Below are 21,945 nucleotides of genomic sequence, written 5' to 3'. Positions count from 1 at the left end.
GTATGTACTGTCCAGATAAATCCCGCTGAAAGGATGGTCCACAGCACTGTGAGAAGGTAAGGACGATGTTCACTTCATTAAGTATCATATGTCAGTTAATACACCCTTACATGCTTGAACCCTTTCTCAGTCTCTGTAGCTATTTCTATTTATGTCTCTGATTCTGTCAGTCTGTATGTACCTCTCCCTATGTCTCTCTATCTCTCTATCTCTCCTTCTCTCTCTCTCTCTCTATCTATCTATCTATCTATCTATCTATCTATCTATCTATCTCTCCCTCTTTATGTATTTTGTGTTAACTGGAGGTAGTGTATAGAAATTTGCATGCCTGTGTGTGGACTACAAGGTGCAGTATAGAGTTATAAAACAAAACTCTGTAGCTATGAGGTTCACAAAATGTGTCATTTGTCAACAAAATTACTGAGAAACACTAATTTTCTTATATATATGCAAGAATATTATTTTTTCCTTTGAAATAATTATAAGAAAATACATATTATTTTCTGTATATATGTGCTGCAACACATTTTGTCGTAATGTGTTAAAACAAGATACCAACACAATCCTATTACCAGGATTTGTTTTCATTGTTCTTGTGATCTAACTTCATACCCCTTAGCAAATATTGTCAATCATTTATTTTTCTGTAACTTCTGGATGTAGTTTTCAAGCCTGTTTTTTACTGCAGAGTAGACTGGCACAGTTCTCCAGGGCAGTTGTTGCATTTCAGTAGAAAATCAGCATGCTTTATGGTCCTTTCTGATTTTGTTATTCATTTTTTAGTTATACCATTCTTCCTCCACTCTTTTCCATTTTTCTTTCCTGGGGAAAATTGTAAGACCTTAAATATTGGAGATTCCCAAATGATATGTTCAAAGTAACCTTTGCTTCTCAAAAAATGTAACAGGACAGATGGTCTTGAACTCTATTTTCAAAAAATAACTGAGCTAATCAGAGAGGAAATTTCAAGAAGGTTCCTTTCCAGATGTAGTGATTGGTACTAATGAGTTGTGAAAAAACAATCTTACCATTGTCCTGACAAAAGTTATTTCATTCATAATATTTACCAAAATGATCCCCAGAAAAGGGCAGAACTGAAAGTTCCTGGAGCCTTATAAATAGCATCCTTAAAAGGCAATTACAGACCATGACCCCGGATGTTTCTGCCATCTCAGGAACATAAGAAGCGTGAGTTTATGATATAGTAATTGTTAATCTAAAAAGGTATACACATTTGGAGGGCAAAATAAAAGTTACAACTTATGTAGACTATGTTTATCAACTTAGTAAAGATCAAAAAAAAAAAGGCAAGCATGCCTAGCATGCTATATTAAAGGAACTACAGCAAAGAGTTAGAATTGTAAGAGTGTAAGAAAACAGGTGGACACAGAGGATACTCCTAACAAAGGGGAAGTTACACAAGATGTGCACTAAAAAGTGATATAAAAATCCAGATCTTGGGTCCAGTAAAGGTCAAGTGAAAAGACGGGAGTGGCAGAGTGACAAAAATGAAAATACTGCCTTTGTTTTAAAAAGCAAGACCCAGGTATAGATAAAATTGAGCAAGCTGTAGGGGAAAGGGCCACCAAAAGTCAACCTATATACTATATTTTTATTATGAACTACCACCATCATGTATTTTGGGGGAGGTATTTTTTCTCTGATCTTTAAAGTATTTGGAAACTCTTTTTTAAATGTACACAGTGATCTCAGAGTACATTTACTTTTGCTTATTGGTTTATACAGTATGAAATATTCAGCCATCAAACCTAAACCAATAAGCAAAAGTAAATAGCATCCTTAGGTTGCATTTATATAATTGCATATTTTGTATGTGTGTTTGTGTGTGTGTGTGTGTGTGTGTGTGTGTGTGTGTGTGTCTGAGTGCATATAAGAAGATAAAGTGTACATGAGCTTTCCATGGGCAAAGGTAGAAATGTACATAAGTGATATGGGTTTTTACAGAAGTGTGTATGTGTAAGAGTAATGTACTTAGCTAAGAATACATCCATGAAGTATTGATAGTACATGTAGCACTGGTAGACAGAGTATATGTACACATAAATAAGTTGAGTTGCTTACTAAGTTAAAATTTTAATTATGTGCTCTGAATATTTCATACTGTATAACCTCAAGCTGGCACATCCTTTTAGAAACTGGATTCTCTATGTGATGTCATTAATTTCATTCATGTTTTCAAATGTTTTGGGATGTTGTAAGATTTCCTAATCTCTTCTGCCATGTGACCAGCCATTATCATTGTGTATGTTTTGTTTAGGAAACCATACTTGTGAGAATCAGCATGCATATATATATAAATGTAGATCATTAATATTAAATAAAATGATCATGTTGTGTTCAAGTATTTACTTTTATTATTACATGTATACATATATTTTGTCTTTGTACACATATATATTTATATGTTTGTATACAAGATACAACTTAAGTAATAGAGGATGTAAAAGTTCAATAATAATAATAGAGAGGGTTAAAATGATGTATGGCATGAATTGTCAAAAGAGGAGGATAATAAACAGGGATGGATAATCTACAGTAAAAGAATTTATTTTAAAATTCATGTAAAATTACCATTATGGAGGATTTCTAAAATATATGAATGTAAAGTATAAAGTGACCTTTTTGTCTATTGATAAATGAACATCACAGTAATGGGTTCTGAAAGATGTAAAAAAAAAATAGAGATCTTGTATGCTGCCTATGAGATTATGTCTTGTTAAAAGAGAGGAGAGCATAACTGAATTCCCACAGATAAGCTTCTCAGAACATTCCAGCACATTTGAAGGCTTATAGGAAGTGAATGACTGCCAATAGAGAGAGAGTATGTGCTTTCCAAAGGGATGTGCTTTCTTGGCATTATGAAGTATGCAATTGACAGCATGAAAAGCACACACAATTGAGAAAGCAAGATTTAATAGAGTCCTCATGTATTCATAATTGTGTCTACTTCTTGTATCCCTATTCCCCCACCCCACTTGCTCAATTCTATATAGTAGACTCTTTCACATGGCTACTGTTTGGCTATGGCTGTCTGCATCTGGTTCCATCATTGATGGATCAAGCCTCTGATTTGACATTCATACTAGGTTCCAGTCTGCAATATGTAAGTATTGTGAATACTCTCAGAGTTTGGCTGTCTCTCATGGGATGGTTCACAAGTTGGGACAGTCATTGTTTGGTCATTCTTCAAAAGAAGTTTTATCAAGTCAACCAACCCTGGACCATTGGGGATCACAAAGGCTAAACCACCAACCAAAGGGCAAACAGAGGCCTCCTACACATTTGTAGCAGATATTAAACTTGGTTTTCATTCTGGGACCCCAGTTCATGTGATGTTCAGAATGAGTCTTCCTCCCAACTTTATGTTGTCTGGAATCATCCTCAAAGACAAAACCAGTGGTATCTCCTAGGTGAAAATTCTGTTAAGTTAACAAACATGGTTACCAACTTCAGGGTCAATATTGTACATTCCCCTTCCAGTATAAACTTCCCTTCTGAAATTCTCTGTTGTCTGTGTTTCAAGATACATGTTATGTGTTTTCAGTGCTTAAAACTAAAAATATTAAAAAGACAATACAAAGAAAACAATACAGGATATATCAAAACTTTGGAATAAATTAAAAGTATTTGAATGTATAACCAATATTCATATTTAATATTTCATGTGTGGTAATACAGTCTTGGCATATAAATTTTTTTGTTTTTCTTTCCAGGTGAATATAAGTTCCCAAATGTATTATACAATTAATAGATGTTTGTGTTTGATTTTTTTCAAGATATTCTTTAAGTGTAATGCATAGAAATGTTCAGACATTGACAAAAGTATCCTGTTTCCATTCAGAGTTCAGATTTAAGGCATTCATTAAACATGAATTTCTGTAGTCACATGGTGTCCTGATCCCTTCCTGTTCTCTGGCACAGGCATTGGGAATAATTAATAATGTTCTTTGGCCCATATGACATAGAAAAAACAAAACAAAATAAAAAAAGAAAGAAAATCACCATGACTTCTTCATACGCATTAGATTCCAAGACATGTAATATATTCAGGATGGTGGAGATAGCCTGCTCCAAATAATGTCTGAATCATATATAAACTGGTCCTTTGACCTTAAACACTCAGTTATATTTAGGATTGCCATTTACTACAAGGTTTAAAATTTAATTGTGCAGGGTGTTCTATAATCAAAAGCTTTATTTTCCTTGATAGGTGTTACATTGAGTGGTTTATTTACAGGGTAGCTGGTCTTCTGGGTGTTTCTGATATGGATATTCTCTCACTCTTTTGTACTATTTGTTGTTGGTGGACACTTTTCTATGACAGAAATATTTATGACTACAAGAACCAGATAAAATACAAACTGATACCACTTGTAATATGTATCACATTATACAGAAGCAAACCCCATCTTACTCAAATGAAAATCAACATGGAGTTCCTCTGCTTTATCCTTGTATTATTCTAAACTGTAATCTGAGAATTAATGTTTTTGTCAGTTCATATTAAAAATGCCATATAGAAATGTGGTCATATGTGTGAGAAGTTTGAGAAAAAGTCTTTTATTGTGTAGAACCAAAGAGAAAAAGCAAATTATAAAGTCTTAATAATACACATATTCTCCTAAATTGATGGATATTATATGACTGAGAATTTTCAGAGGTTCAGAGGTAAGAACAAAAGAAGGCATAGAAAGTTTTGTCAGCATTAGGAATTGTCAAAAGCTGTCTATGAAATGCTAAGGGAACAATATAGTCACAGGAGGTAGAGGGAATGAGGAAACTGGGAGGAAGAATAGAGGGGGAAGAATGAAAGAGGGCAGAAACAGATATGGGAATTGACAGAAGAGAACTACAGACTATTATGAAATTGAACAGAAATATGTAGCAGTGAGGTAAGGGGAACTAGAGAAGAGAGCCACTAGAAAGTTCCAGAAGCTAGGGAAGCGAGAGGTTCCCAGGAACCTATGTCCATGACTTTAGCTGAAATACCCAACAAATGGAAGTTTACAACATGTAGAGACTACCTCCAGTATTTATGCATGACCTCCAGTTGTAGGATGGGGCCACCTACCCATCTCAAAAGTTTTAACTGAGATTTCATCTAATCTAAAAGAAATGTGGGGACAAAAATTTGGAGCAGACACTGAAAGAAAAACCATCCAGAGATTATTCCACTTGGGATCCATCCCACCTGAATACACCAAACCCCAGACACTATTGCTGATGCTGAAAAGATCTTGTAGACTGGAGCCTGGGATGACTGTCCCTTAAGGGGCTCTGCCAGCATGTGACTAATACAGATGCAGATACAGCTACCCATTACCTTGAGCCCATGGGAACCTCAATGGAAGTGTCAGAGGAATGACTGACGGAGCCAAAGAGTATTGTGACCACATAAGAAGAACATTATCTACTACTTGACCTCACCCCAGAAATTTCTGTGATGAAAGCACCAAACAAAGGGTATACATGAAGTGATCCATAGCTCTAGCTACATATGTAGCAGAGGATTGACTTATCTGGCATCAATAGGATGTGAGGCCATTGGTCCTGTGGAGGCTTGATATAACATCATAGGGGAAGCTAGAGTGGTAAGGCAAGTGTGGGTGAGGTCTGTGGAGGAGCATCTTCACAGAAGCAAATGGGAGGAGGCGGGTATGTGTATTTAGTGGAGTGGAAAACCATGAAGTGGGACACTGATCCACAGTGAGTGAGTGTCAGCCAACAGAAAAGGAAAAGTTCTTCACCAATCTTACATATAACGTAGGACTAATATCCAAATATATAAGGAATTTAAAAAATTAGACATCAACAAATGAAATAGCCCAAATGAAATGGGGTACAGATTTAAGCAGAGGAACCTTAAAAAAATAAAATTCTAATGGCTGAGAAGCACTTATAGAAATGTTCTACATTTCCAGTCATCATGGGGATGGAAATCAAAATAACTCTGAGAGAAAAGAATGGCTAAGATCTAAAACTTAAATAATACTTCATGCTACTGAGCACATGGAGCAAAGGAAATAATCCTGCACTGATGGTAGGAATCCAAACTTGTATAACCACTTTTGAAATCAATTATTGGTTTCTCAGAAAATTGGGGAAAAACTCTAGCTCAACATCAGCTATTCTACTCCTTGTTGTAGACCCAAACAGCACTTTACTGCACCACAAGGACACCTGCTAAACTATGACCATAGTTTATTTATTCATAATAGCCAGAAAAAGGAGACAACACAAATGTTTCTCAACTGAAGAATGGATTAAGAAAATGTGGTACATTTACACAATGGACTGTTGCTCAGCTATTCAAAAGGATGATATCATAAAATTCACAGACCAATGGAAAGAATTACAAAAGATTATACAGAGCAAGAAATCCCCAAACTATAAATACACACATGGCATGTAGGTAGTCACTTATACGTGGATATTAGACATAAAGCACAGAATAACCACGATACAATCCACAGTCCCAAAGAAGCTAAATACTCAATAGGGCACAAGGGAGGACTTTTGAATTTCACTGAGAAGGAGAAATATAATAGATATATGGGTTGTATGGATATAGGGAACTGGGTGGGGAGGTATAGTGATTAGGAAAATAAGAAAGACAAAATGTCAGCAGGATGGTAGGAGATAACTGGCAGATAGAATTGGAATTGGTACTGGGGTGGAAGGTTTGGGTAATCCCCTAGATAAGTTAAAAGCTCATCTCAGTGGAAACTCCCAACAATCTCTGAGGGTAACTCCAAAAAAGACATCTAGCAGTGTGTGATATGGAACATAAAATAGTCAGAACTTAAATCAAGACAAGTCCAGTGGAGGGACTGGAATTCAAACCCAGCTGTAAACTTATAATTTTCTTGCCTACAAGATGTGATGGAATAGAGGTAGAGCAAAAATTGAGGGAATGTGCAACCAATGACTGGCCCAACTAGAGGCCATGCCATGATAGAGAACCAAATCCTGAAAGTATTAATCATAGTCTGTTATAATTTAAGACAAGAACCTACCATAATTGTCATCTTACAATCTTTGCACAGCAACTGATGTAAAAAGTGGTAGAGACCCACAGTCAACCATAAAGTGAAGCTTGGATAACTCTATGGATGAGCAGCAGGCTATTATAAGGGTCAAATGGTCTTGGACACCACAAGAAAACCCACAGAATCTACTAACCAGTGCCTATAGGGGCTCACAGAGCCTGAACCACTAACCAGACAGCATGTACTCTGCACATAAGTAACACATGTTCAGCTTTGTCTTCAAGTGGGGCTCCTAAGTTCAGGAATGAGGACTGTCTGAATCCACTGACTTCATTTGGATTTCTATCCCATACCTAAGCTTTCTTGTCTATCTTCAAGAGAAGATGCATCCAGTCTCATGCATTGTGATATGCCAAGGTGTCTTAATATCCAAGGAAGCCTTCCACTTTTCTATGGAGAAAGGGAAGGAGTATGAGGAAAAGGCAGGTGAGAGGGGGGGAGTAATTGGAGGAGAGGAGGGAACAGAAGCTGAAAACAAAATGGAAAGTAAATAAAAATTAATGAAAAAGAAAACTTCGGTCAAAATTCTGTTCCTGTGTGGATGAGCAGTTTTGACCTTGGCTAGTCAACCCTCTCCAATAAACCTCTGTTGATTGCATCCAGATATGGTTTCTTGTGATTTTTGGGTGGCCATGATTTTCCGAGACTTGAGGAAGGGTCTCCCGAGTTTGAAGGTCTTCATTTGGGGCTTGTCCTGGATTTTGCGACCACCCTAATCCAAGAACCACATTGGGAGGTGAGGGAACACTGCGGTTTTCTGTCTGGTTGTTGTGTGACCTTTTGTCTAAATTGCATGGTTTCTGGATTTTCATGTGCTGGGTTGTCTAAATCGTCTGATTTCTTGTGTACCATTTTGTCTAGGTTTGTCTAAGTTGTTTGTGCCCGTCTGTCTGAATTATTTGGTTTCTGAAAAATGTACTTTCAGTTTGGACTGGCAGCTGTTTCTGTCTCGTAAGGGCAGTAAACCGTTTCTGTCTCAAGAGATGATAAACGAGTGACTGGCAGATGTGTTGTGAGGTCACTAGCTGCTGCACCCCTAGAGACATCTGGGGGTTCATCTAGGTGCCAGAGAGGATGTGGAATCCCTCTCGGCTGGCACTGGCAATTGAGATGGGCTTTTGTTAGTCTCTTTGTATGTTAACAATGGGGCAGAGAGGAAAGGTCAGAAATGGCCACCACAGCCTAGGGCAGCACTTGTTATGCTCTCATGGCAGTGTGTCTATTTTTGGGTTGTTCATTGCTGGCATGTTAGAAATCTGTTAGGCTTGGTCCAGCATAGGCTGGCCAAGTCGTCTGAATCTGTTAAATCTGAATCTGTGAAGACTGACCACGTTGTCTGGTTATTGGAGTCTTACTTGAGAGGCAGAGGCAGGTGGATTTCTGGCCATCTTCCTATGCCCTTATTGTGTAACTTGGTCTCTGTGCCCGTGGCAGGCGCGAGAACTGTCTGTATCACCTGGTTTATGTGCCACCTGTGAGAGGGGTGAGCTATCTGTGGTGTGTGTGTGTGTGTGTGTGTGTTCTTGGCAAATTATCTCTGTGTTAGCCATTAATCTGTGTTAAACATCCTGAGTTAAAAAGAGATAACATGATCACCAGCAGAGAAAGAGATGAAGCCACCAGTATAAAGAGTGCTGCTTCAGAGCAGAGAGGCAGGAAGGTCCTTTAGTAAGGGGAACAAACCACGGTTCAGGTTTGGACAGCCTGCCTACCACATGTAGGGTGTCCTCGCCCAGCCCGCACTTGGCAGGCGACAGCTTGTGGCTTTCTAACACAGCCCCCCTTGAACCACCCAGCCATGCACGTTGGCCGCCAAGTTGGTGTGTGTGGTTGTACTGGGGACCTCCGGGTCGCTGCTGTAATAAATCAATGGCTTTCCACCTGACACCTATGAAGATAGATAGGGCCCAGGTGGTTAAAAACCTGGCAGTAGAGCCAGGGCAGCTGGACAAACAGCCCCAGCAAGATTATTCACCTGAGAGTTATAATTATATATTTTTATTAAAAAATAGTGAGTGAATAGAGCTGAGATTTTGAAAAGAGAAAAAGTGAATAAGTAGCACTGAGACAAATCATGTGACATGACTCCAGCTTAACGCTGAACCAACAAACCTGCCTGCAGACAGGTCAGGCAGGTCAGGCAGGTTGCCTACTACAAAAAGTTACAGGCTGTCCTGAGTCAGAGAGCCAAAAGAATAGGCCTCTATTTTGGTACAGATACAAATTTATAGTAAAAAGTAAGTTAGTTATCAAAGCAATAGATAAGCCAGGATCCCTCAGACACCTAGATCTAGTGCCCAATATAGTCACCTAGATAAATCTAGTGGAGGAATACCCTTCCCCCCATAAAAGCCTTTTTTTTTTTTTTTTTTTCCGCAAGACCCTTGTAGGTTCTGGTCTTCAGGAGTGAAGAACAAGACAAGACACCGGAAAAAAAATGTTCCCTCAGATATGGGGACCCCATCAATTGATCAGGTCATGGTCAACAGCGGGTTACAGAAGGTAAGGGACACCGAAAGGCCCATGCCAGAGCCTATTGATAGATCTTGAGAGCAAGCGAGCTATATGAGACCCTACTAATTTTGACCAAGGCACACGAGGTTAAACAGGGAGGCTAGAGAGACAACAAGATAAGTCATTAAAAGGTTTAGTGTAAGTCTAGAGAAGAGGGGTAGAAAAGGTTTAGTATAAGTCTAGAGAAAACGAGTGGAGAAGATAAAAGGTTTACTGTAAGTTGCTGAGAAACTCTTGAGGAAAAGAGTAGAGAAGATAAAGTCTAGAGAAAGAGGAAGAAAGAGAAAGGTGACAGGAAAAGAATTTACAGAAAGCAGAGAAAAGGGACTCCAATCAAAGGGAGATAAGAAACTCCTTGAAAAAGACCAGTGTGCACATTGCAAGTAAAGGAGCCAGCTTTGGGGTCCAAGAGGGCCCTAACAAATAAAAGCCAGGACCAGGAAATCCCAGGCCTTGAAAAACACCCCAAATTGTGAAGATATTAGCTCTGTGTGAAGACAGCGATTGAGATAGATGGGGCAGCTTGGAGCCACCCAACTCTTGATAAACACAGGGTTCTCCTCCAGGCCAATGGGCCAAAATGTATTCATGGACTACCTGAAAAATGGTGGACTAAGAGATGGGCTGGATATCCCATTCATTTATGGTCATCCTAGACTGTTCCTACCCTCTGTCGGGTTGAGACTTACTCCCCAGGATGGGGGTCTAGATACACTTCCTACCTGACGGGCTGCAACTAACTGACAAGAACTCATGGGTAGAGGAAAGGCTTCTCCTACTGACTCCAGCTGGGAGCTGAGGTAACCTGCTTTACAGACGGGAGCAGTTTTCTCCATGCTGGTCAGAGACAAGCCAGCCTTACTGTGGTGGACGCATCTGGGCTGACTCCCCACCCCTGGGATCATTGGTGCAGAGAGCACCTTGGAATTTGGGGCTGACAAGAAAATCAACATCTGCATGGACAGCAGGTATGCTTTTGCAACAGCCCATGTCCGAAGGACTATATACCAAGAGAGAAAACCCTGATGAAGCCAGCAGCTGTAAATATTCGTTGCCCAGGACACCAAAAGGGAGGAGACTCAGTGGCCTGAGACAATAACTGGACAGATCAAGTGGCTTAATACAGGAGCCTATCCCGGTTTTGGGCCTAGGAGATGGCCTCACTTAAAACACAGAGTAAAAGAAAGAACTCAGATTGCTAGCCATCCTGCTAGCTACTATCTAGAGGAAAAGAGGCAATGGTGCACACAAAAAGGGAGAACTATAGTCCCCAGAAAACAAAAGACTTACCAGGCTAAATGTACAAATGGACTCTTAAGATATGAGTGCAACCAAGCAGCCAAGAGATTTAAAGCATATAATGGACCTCAGGTTTTGGGCCAGAGAAATAATAAGACAGTATAAGATATGCCAACAAGCAAAGGATTATGAGACTTAGAGTAAATAAAAAAATACCTAGGAGAAAACAGCCTAGAATAGGGACCTTCCCGAGGTTTCAAGTGTCCTAGGTAATTAGATCAGATAGCAGTTTTACTTTTGTTTTTAAGGTAAGTCAGAAATTGTCAGAGATATTAGAGACTAATTAGAGGTTCCACTGTTTATACTGTCTCCAAAGCTCAGGTCAGGTAGAGAGAATATACAGAACACTAAAACTAAATTTCCCTCGGGACCTGGCACTGGCTAGAGTGTCCCTTGTCCTTGTTCCACACCCAGAATGTCCCTTTTGTGTGAGAAGTGATTTTTCAGGCTACTAAGAGACTGCTCCTGGTGCTGTTGACCATCTGACCTCCTTGAAGTTCACCAACACCACCTGCACCTGATGCCAACTAGAGAACATCCAGAACAACTCCCTGCTGCTTAGCTCAAGGTCCTCTGCTATTCTACAAGGCCAAAGAACAGCAGACCTTGACTCCTGAGACATCCCACCCTAGAGGCACAGGGGTAATGCTGCCTTAGAGGGTGGGGTTTAGGGTGTGTACACCCAAAGTTATATGACAGCTTGTGATTCCAAGATTGAAATAGAAATGTGAATCTCGAGTTATATAGATTTGTTCCTTTTGCAATTTCTCTTCATTATATATGTGATTATATGTATATGTAGACAACTATGTGGCATAAAATATGTAAAAGTCAGAGAACAACTTTTAACTTTTAAACTTTTTAGTGTGTTTGAAAGAAATAGAAACTTTTTGAGACCCCCTAGCCAATAAAATAGAGCCCGAGGATCTCTGTTAACAGATACTTAGTGCCTAAGATTGATAAATGGTGAGCTTGCAGTTCAAGATTAGCCCTTTATATATCTACTTCTGTCTTAGATGAGGCCAAAGATTATTGTGTACTTGTCCAGCTAGTTCCCCAGGTTTACTACCACCCTACAGGTACTCTTGAACGTGAGTTTGAGATACACCCTAGACGCTTCCACAGAGAGCCTATTTTCCTTGACTCCAGCTGTTACATAGAGACTAGGAGTGGCCGCAGGTGTGGAGACAGGTGCTGCTAAGAGGACTAGATTTGCTGTTTCTTAAAGAAGGAGGTCTGTGTGCTGCTCTAAGAGAAAAAAAATGTTACTTCTATGTAGACCATTCAGGAGTGGCTAGAGAGTAAACTCAGAGAAAGGTTAGACCAGAGACAGAAAGAAAGAGAGGCACAGCAAAGTTGATTTGAGAGTTGGTTCAATAAGTCACCTTGGATGACAACCCTATTATCTTCCCTTGCTGGACCACTTGTGAAACATAGGTCCTTACATTTTAAATAGATTAATAACTTTTGTTAGATAAAAGATAAGTGCTGTTCAGCTTTTTATGTTGCACCATCAATATAGAGCTTTAGGTCAAGAAAATGAAAATTATGATGATACTGAGGTCTAAGTTTATGATTAAAAACTTTCATTAGAGAAAATGGGGGATGAAGAGTGAAAAAATATAAAAAATTATAAAGATATATATATATATATATATATATATATATATGCTTTTTCTTTACCCCAGACCTGAGCAAAAGAATGCAAGTTCCAGAAAGTGAAACTGAATGTAAGATTAAAGGCCTTCACTGCCCCAGGATACATTCTGGGTAGAGGACATTATCCCTGAATCAGAGGACACTTGCTGAATTAACATTCCTCAAGCCTCAGGGTGGGGAAGGCCCAAAGCAGGAAGACACATTCCTGACCACAAAAAGATGCAAGTCATCTAGGTAGGGCTATGGCCAGAACAAGTGAGAAATAGTTAACCTGAAATAGTTGGTAATGACTGGGTAGGGCACAGTGACATGGTAAAACTACATTCTTGAGAAGAATGAGTGTGCAGAGCGATTTTCACATGACTCTAAATCATTTAGGGTGGGTTCCTCTGAAATGTTCCACTGTTCTTGGTTATTCCCCCCCCCGCCCCACCACCCCTTGGTCTTTCCAGTGTTACAGCTTGCTGATAAAGCAACCAATCATGTGTAACCGCACAAAAATGCAACCAATCATGTGTAACCGCACGAAAATTCCTTCCTTTCCCCACTCCATGCTATAACCCCCCCCCCCCCCCAGCTTGCTGGCCCTTTGTCAAAATTCTGTTCCTGCGTGGATGAGCAGTTTTGACCTTGGCTAGTCAACCCTCCCCAATAAACCTCTGCTGATTGCATCCAGAAAAAAAAAGAAAAAGAAAACTTCACTATATAATGACATCCATAAAAAAAATCCCTATTTTATTCTCAGTTGTTTCTCTATTGGGGAGTGTTGCTTAGATTTTTAGGGATAATAATATGAAATAATCACATATATCTTAATATTTAAAGTGAATAACCATAAAAATATGAACACAGAAATACAAGGCATTAATTTTTCTTCAGGAGACTTGGTGGCTTTGATACTTTGGCTAGCAGCTTAATGGCCAGGTATTATACCTCAATTCCAAGAGTTCAGTGGCCACACATCCAAAAGCAAAGATTACAATGAGTGTATGTGGTTTGAGATCGCACCTAAATAAGGGCGGTGTTATCAATATCAACAGTTAGGATCTACTTAATATTACATGTCTTGTCTAGGCAAGGGTGTCACACTGAGAACAGAGAATTCATGTATCTGTGTGATCCTCCAGTGTGATCCTAGACATCCCATTTGTTCCAAATAGCACAAGAAAATAGGTAGGCACTTTACCTTGCTCTGGATTTTGTCATCAGTACTTGAATCTCCAAACCTTATACAAGCTAAGATTGGTGCAACGCAAAAGAAACTGATTCAGATTTTTATTGAGCATAGAGCGATCAGGGTGTGTGAGTAACTCACTAGCAATTTAGAAAGCAAAAAACAAAAACAAAAAACAGACAAACAGAAGCCTCTCAGAATTGAAAGTGTGTCTGTACCATTTACTCTACTGTTATTCTTGCTAGCCAACTAAGATGAATTCTCTAGGTTATAAAAATATCAACATGAGTAACATAAAGTATTTTGATCTCTAATGCATCACTCCAGGCTTGTTCTTTTTTCACATATCTAATTCCTCTCAAGTTAAAGATTGCAATGAGTGTGTGTGGTTTGAGATCGCACCTGAATAAGGGTAGTGTTAAACCCTCAAGTTAAACAAATTCAGGTCATAGGAGAGATGGTCATTTCCTGTACTGTCCTAAGGATTTGACCCTCTGACCAACTCAGAGTGTAAGCCAGGAAGCAAATTACAAGTAGCTTGTTGCACTGAATGTAAAAACTGGTGCTAATGAATTGTGGAAAGAAATCCACCAGCCATTGTCTAAGTTAAATGTTGTCTCAGAAGTTTTGCCTCTGAAAAGAGGAGAAAGTAACAGTCCTGTTTCCCCTGAAATACCAGTCTTCCATGAGCAATAGTTTCTCTTAACCTTGGAAGGTTCTGAACTCTCAGGACCCAAAAGACAAAGAGTTTCTGGAACACAAGGTGTTCAACTTGAATTATGTAGGATTTGAAGGCCAGAGAACACTGATATTTAATGTTAAAGAGGAGGAACAACCTAAGCAAACTCAAAAGTGGAAGAGTTGTTTAAATTCTTAAATTTAAACAATTAATAATTGTTTAAAATCTAGGGTGAAAAGATAGTCTGGAACTGTAATAGAATAAAAAGATGGGGGAATAGAGAGGAGATGGAGATTTGGGGAAGTGGAAGATGTGGAACAGAAAAGGATGGAAGTGAATAAAGATCTGGCTTCCTGTAGAAACAATGTGAAGAGAGAGAAAATATAGAGGTAGGAATAGACAAAGGCAGGGGAAAAGTTGAAATAACACATGGTGCTGGTAAGAAGCCAATGCAAACTAATAGTACAGGATATAAGGCCAACTCATTTCCAGGCTGCATTCACTGCCTGATCATTGCAATTCCACTTCTAGCCTTAGATCCAAGTCCAATTAGAAGAAGACCATGGTCTACCTGCTTCATGGTCAACTACTTCTGCTGATCACCTTCCTATTTGTTCTAAACCCGAGCCACTACCCTGCACTAGGTCACATTCCAGGTGACATTTTCTGCAAGTAGAGAAATGTAAAAGTTTGTGAGTTTGTGAGAGTACATTTGGGATCATATTCAGACACACATAGAATATTTCCAAACATGGAGGAGTCTCTCTCTCTCTCTCTCTCTCTCTCTCTCTCTCTCTCTCTCTGAATGTGCATATAAGTAAGTCAAAGTGTGTCTGTATTTTCCTTGGGCAAAGGTGAAAAGGTATGTATGTCACACATGGGTTTTTACAAAAGTGTGTATGTATAAGTACAGTTTACTTAGTTAAGAATATATCCGTGAAGTTTTGACAGTATATGTAGCACTGTGGGAACAGAATATCTGTACACATAAATAATTATATTTCTCAGTAGGTTAACATATGAACTATGTACTTTGAGATCACTGTGTTGTTGCTTGATTGACCTTGGTGAGGGAGAAACAGGTTTTATTTTGGGGAAGAAACATTTAAACATCCAAGCATAGCTTCTGTACACACCACTCTGAAAGGAAATGAGCTCTGCAGTGCTAGTATTTGCACTTAATGGCACCTATCTACTGATAGTGGTACACTGAAGATGCAGAGGATTTGTGTAGAGTGGCAATTCCTCTTCATGCCACTTTCCCTACTATGAAACTTTTAGGAATTTCTGTGTCACATGCACCTGTTTGTTCCCTGTGTACTGAATGCAAGCTCTTGTCCTGAGTTCTGAGATCCTAGAATGAGTCATAGAGTATTTTTTTAATGGAAGGTCTTGACAAGAAAATGAGAAATGTGACCCTTAAGGTAGACAGATGTCATATGGCAGATGAACATCATTATATTGTAGATCAGCAGACAATGCTTAATCAGTCTAAGTGTAGTTAGACTTTGCAGAGTTTTCTTTTTACATTCACCATTCGAATACCCTGAAACAGTTCTGGTTTCAGATTTCCTCTTAGCTTTATCCAGCACGGATCTACCTTCTTTGTTCACTTTTTTAGCATGAGTTCTTCTCTTTTGAGGTCTAATATGTCCCTTGGGATAATTATATGTCCCTGATGAGCTCCAGCTGTCACACTATATAAGTTTGTGTTAAGTGATACTCTGCCAGATGCATACCGCTTTGGCAGTGCCTCATCACTCCAATGGACGATCTTGCCATGATGGATGCTTGCAGATTATCAGCACCAAAATGGGCAGTGGATTAGCCTACTAAGTTTATAAAATTACAGACAAGCAGCTGCTCATTTCTCCTTCCTCTGCAAATGCTCCAGTGCATTGCCCATATATGTTTGCTAATTCCTTGCTCAATAAAATGTTCAACAGCTCCTTTTGTGTGACTCCACACAAAAGTGTATCTCACATTTTGGGTTGTGAAATACTCTAATGAGGGCTGTCCTCCATATGTGTAGTCAAGGCCTTATGACACTTTTATTATCCAGAATGTAGAGATGATAAGGAATGTGGTAAGTAATGTGAAGGGAGTAAATATAAATTTTGCTGACACAGTGACTATTAGCAGAGAGACAGGGTAAGAGGGGGCAGTCGTGAAGACCTCATGTATTTTTTGGGAGTGCTTTGGTCTAGCCCCTTGCCATGGCCCTGAGTTGGTGAAATATGCAGAATGTGCTTGACTACCTTTTTTCCAGACTGCCACATTTTGGGTATTGGTCTGTAGAAAAGTACTAGAGCATTGTTTCATTGACAGTAAAAGGTAGTCTGAAATTAGGCATTTAGCTGGAGCTTGTTTTGGCATTCAAAAGCACAGGCCATGCTGTTACCTGTCTCTGGGATATCTAGGCACTACTGGGAGTCATTGAAGAGCTAAGATGACAGTCGGGGTACTGCCAGCTGTGGATGGCCTCGAGCTTGGGTCAGGTCTGGGAATTTTTTTCTGGCTTTGCTCATTGAGGATTTTCTTTAGCTTGGAGGAAGTAGGTTGGAGGTGCAGATGGGCCTTCTGTGAAAGTTTTAGCTGAGGCTCTGTAAGCAGAGATCTTTTTCACAGCCCCCCATGACACCAGTAGATGAAACAGAGAGTCCATAATTTTAAACTTTTTATTGATGGATCATGGCAGAAAATAGATGAATACCCTAATTCTCAGGGTCTGTCCAGAGATTAAATACCTAAATATTTGTCCTAACAGTAATCCCAAATCATCAGCTTAGGACACAAATATTGAACACCTCTCTGGCTGGCCATGGGAAATGCTCAGTCATTAGTCCATTAGTCAGTCCAATATTTAAAAAGTGTTTGAAGCCCATTTCATGAACACTGAAGGTAAAGGGAGGAAGAAGGACTTTAAGTCCACATGCTAGGAGGTCATCTCCATTCAAAATATGAAAGTACATGTCACGAAAAGTTTAAATTCCATTACAGGTTCTCATTAATACCCAGCAGGAAAAAACTTCTTTGTCCTTTACTATTCTTAAGTTAAATATCTAAAATATAAACTGCTAGCATATAATCAATGCAACCTTATCCATCTGGAAGAAGCCTAGTCACTACAGCTACTCAACATTTATCTGTATATAGTCAGTTGCAATATTAATATCTAGGAATGTATTTTCAATAGTTATCACATAACATACATAGTTGAGAGAAAATATTTCCTACAGATTTTATGATTTTCACTGAAACCTCTAGTGTTTGGCTATATAGACTTGAGAGTGACACTCGAGGGTACTAGGTTTGCCTCTTACTATGTTAGTCTTGTGACTGCTTCACCTTGCAGATAAAGTAGATGATGACCACCATCACAAAAACAGCCCTCGTGGTAATCAACTATCTGTTAGATTCTATCCTAGGAGCAGACCTCCAGAGATGTTCCAGGTATGCCAACTGAGGTCTTGCTAAGTATATTCAGATTTATGTCTACCTTGGTTTTCTAGTCCCAGCTCACAATATACTTTATTATACATTATGATTTTATGAATACAATTAATTGGTTGTTTCTAGCTTATTGTCTCTGAAATGCATATAACACTGTATGCAGATAAGCATGATAATCACTCCACTGATTATCAGATATGATTTAAAACAAGGCATGTCTAAATTTTGGTCTTATTTTTTTATTAAGTAATCGATTTATTTACTTAACATACTTATATCTTCCTTTTAAAAGTCCTCCCCAGGTTGGAACCTCACATTCTACTCTGATAAGTGGGACAGACCCTGTGATTCACCACACAAACTCATCAAGGCACTGCAGTACTAGGTAATTCTTTCACTGGGGCTAAGCAAAGCACTCCAGTGAGGGAATCGTTTTCCATAGGCAGGGAACAGATTCATGTGCAGCCCCCACTCCAACTCTTGGAGAATATACCAGAAGACAAAGTTGCACATCTGTCACAAATGTTCTGTGGCCTATGTTCAGGCCATGCTCACTCTATTGTTGATAGTTCAGTCTCTGTGAGCCCACAAAGAGTCCAGGATAGTTTACTCATTGGTGCTCCTCTTATATCTTATCCTGTTCCAGTCCCTCAACCATTCCCTAAGCTTGTCCATAAGACTAGAAAGGCTCCATCAAATGTTATTGTGTTGGTCTCCACATCTGATTCTATTTGCTGGTGAGTGGTACCTCTCATGGGATCATTATGCTAATCTCCTGTCTGTAAGCATAGAAGAATATAATGAAAAGTGTCAAGGATGGCTGCTTGAACATGAGATAGGTCTCAATTTGTGTCAGTTATTTGTTGGCTACTTTCACCATCTCTGCTTTATTTTATACCTGCATATCTTGTAGACAAGACACAATTTGAGGAAAAGATTCTATGGGTGAGGTCTAGTCAATATACTTACACTGGGAATCATGCTGGGTTAGAGGAAGTTGTCAGCTAAGAATCTTTACTCCCCACTGCTAAAGAGTATTATAGATCAACCCATAGACATTCTCTGATCTCCTCCTCTCCCAGGTCTCTGGTCCAACTTAGACACATGACTTACACCACTGTCTAACACCAAATAACATTTTCTTTCCTCTGCTATTTCTACACCTGAACTCCACTGTCTAGCCCTTCCCACATCTCTTTTTCCCAGGCCCCTTCCTCCATTTCTATCCAATATATATTTTATTTCTCCTTTAAAAAGAGATTCAAGCATCCTCCCTTGGACTTTATTTGTTTTCTTCAAAGATCAATTGTCCACAATTATGTGAGGATATTTCTTTGTCTTTGCTTCTATTCCATTGATAGACCTCTCTGTGTCTGTAATTTAGTATAGTTTTTGTAACTGTTGCTAGGTGTAACAGGTTGAGGTCACAGAAGATAATTCCCCCAGAAGTTCTTTTATTGCTGAGAATAGAAAAAAAAAAAAAAAAAAACGATCAGTTTATGTATAGAAATACTGGGCTGTTCTGAAGAAAAGTGAAGCCACTAAGTTGCAGCATAGGACTAACCCAAGCCTGCAACCTGAAGCTCAGGAATAGGAGGCCCTGCTGTACTTTATGAAATCAGTAAGCTGGTAAGTGACATTTATCTTAGTCACAGAAAAGTTCCACAACACAAAAAGCATACATTTCTTCCATTTATCCAAACTTCTTCACTCATAGGAAGGAAGGATAGAACAAACTTTAATAAAAATATGCCCCAACTGATGCGAAGCCAACCTTGTAGTGTCTGCCCTTTAAATCTGAATATTTATAAGAAAAAGTTCCACTGTGTCACATTCTTGTGTATCTAACATTTTAAATTAGGTAACAAAAACCAGGTACATGTAGTCAAAATTCTGGTGAAGCAAATGTGAATGAGAAGAGGATTAGGTTTTGGGTTTACATGTTGACCTAGGAGTGAAGCCATGATTCTTCCAACATCTGGTATAGCATTTGAAAATAAGACATGTGAATAGTAGTAAATAGTGCTCCAAATCGAAGCATGTAAGTTCAGAGTAACTGTAAACCTACAAACTTCTGTGGAGATGTTATCTTTGTTCTAAGAATATCAACCATAAATTTTCTTCTCCTGCAAAATGGCACTGGAGAGTAATCATTTTAGAAAGAGAGATATGAATTGATCTTGCTATCTTCAAATTCCATGAGATCCACACATTATCTAAAGGTCACAGAGATTCTGTGTGAAGTCTTTGTCTGTGGAGTGCATGTTAGACAACAGTTAATCATGTAGGGAGATAATGATTCACATGTCCACCGAAAGGTTTTCATATGTTTCTAATAACAGAGTTTCAGATGATAGAGTATAGTATTATTACATCACCCTCCTTTCTGCTGAAGAAGGTGCGGTGATCCATTACCTGAATGCATAAGCATTATGCATAGTACCCTGGGCACTTAAAGTGTCTGAAATTCCATCATAATTCTTGACAAAAGGCAAAACACCACTCTAATAATTCAGAGTTTCTGTCAGCATCTTGGATATTTATCAAAGATGTTTAGTACTCTATGCTTTCCCCCATCAACATGAAGACTAATCTTTCATCAAGCTAAACAAGATTAATGACTATGACACTTAAGGGAAGTTTAAGTTCACAGTTGTTTGGTTAGTTGTTTTTTTCACAATAATGTAAATAATAAATAAACCTGAAGCCTCAGCATTTAGAGAAGAATGAGTCTCATAAGATCACTTCTGTAAGGCAAAGGACACTGTTAATAATACAAAACAGCAACCAACAGATTGGGAAAGGATCTTTACCAATCCCACTTCCAATAGAGGGCTAATATCCAATGTATACAAAGAACTCAAGAAATTACACTCTAGACAACCAAATAACCCTATTAAAACATGGGATACAGAGCTAAGCAGAATTCTCAACTGAGGAATCTTGAATGACCGAGAAGCACCTAAAAAAATGTTCAATATTCCCAGTCATCAGGAAAATGCAAATTAAAACAACCCTGAGATTTCTCCTCAGACAACACAGAATGGCCCAGATCAAAAACTCAGGTGATAGCAGATGCTGACAAGGATGTGGAGAAAGAGTAACACTTGTCTATTGTTGGTGGGATTGCAAGCTGGTACAACCACTCTGGAAATCAGTCTGGTGGTTTCTCAGAAAATTGGACAAAGCATTACCTGAGGACCCAGCAATACCACTCCTGGACATATACCCAGAACATGCTCCAACATACAACAAGGACATATGCTCCACTAAGTTCATAGCAGCCTTATTTATAATAGCCAGAAGCTGGAAAGAACCCAGATGTCCTTCAACAAAGGAATTGATACAAAAAATGTAGTACATTTACACAATGGAGTATTATTCAGCTATTAAAAACAATGAATTCGAGAAATTTGTAGGTAAATGGATGGAACTAGAAAATATCATCCTGAGTGAGGTAACCCAATCACAAAAGAACACACATGGTATTCATTCACTGATAGTTGGACATTAGCCCAGAAGCTTACAATACCCAAAATGCAACTCACAAACCATATGAAGAAGGAAGACCAAAGTATGGGTGCTTTGGTCCTACTTAGAAAGAGTAACAAAATACTCATGGGAACAAATATTGCGACAAATTGTGGAACAGAAACTGAAGGAAGGGCCGTCTGGAGACTGTTCCTCCTGGGTATCCATCCCACAAGCAGTCACCAAAGACAGACGCTGATATACATGTCAGGAAGTGCATGCTGACAGGAGCTTGATATAGCTGTCTCCTTAGAGGTCTGCCAGAGTCTGACATATTCAGAGGTGGATGCTAACAGCTAACCATTGAACTGATTATGGGGTTCCCAATGGAGGATTTAGAGAGAAGACTAAAGGAGCTGAAAGGAGGTGATGAGCAATAATACCAACCAACCACAGCTCCCCAGGGTCTAAACCACCAGCCTGAGAGCACATAGGGTTGGACCCTGGGTTCCAGCTCTATATGTAGGGGAGGATGGCCTTGTCAGGCATAGGTGGGAGAGGTCCCATGAAGACTGAACACACAGTGTGGAGGAATTTGAGGGTGGGAAGGTGGAAGTAAGGGGGTG

Source organism: Arvicanthis niloticus, chromosome 2, assembly GCF_011762505.2.
Source record: "Arvicanthis niloticus isolate mArvNil1 chromosome 2, mArvNil1.pat.X, whole genome shotgun sequence".
NCBI lineage: Eukaryota > Metazoa > Chordata > Mammalia > Rodentia > Muridae > Arvicanthis > Arvicanthis niloticus.
Note: the sequence above shows the minus strand (reverse complement) of the source record.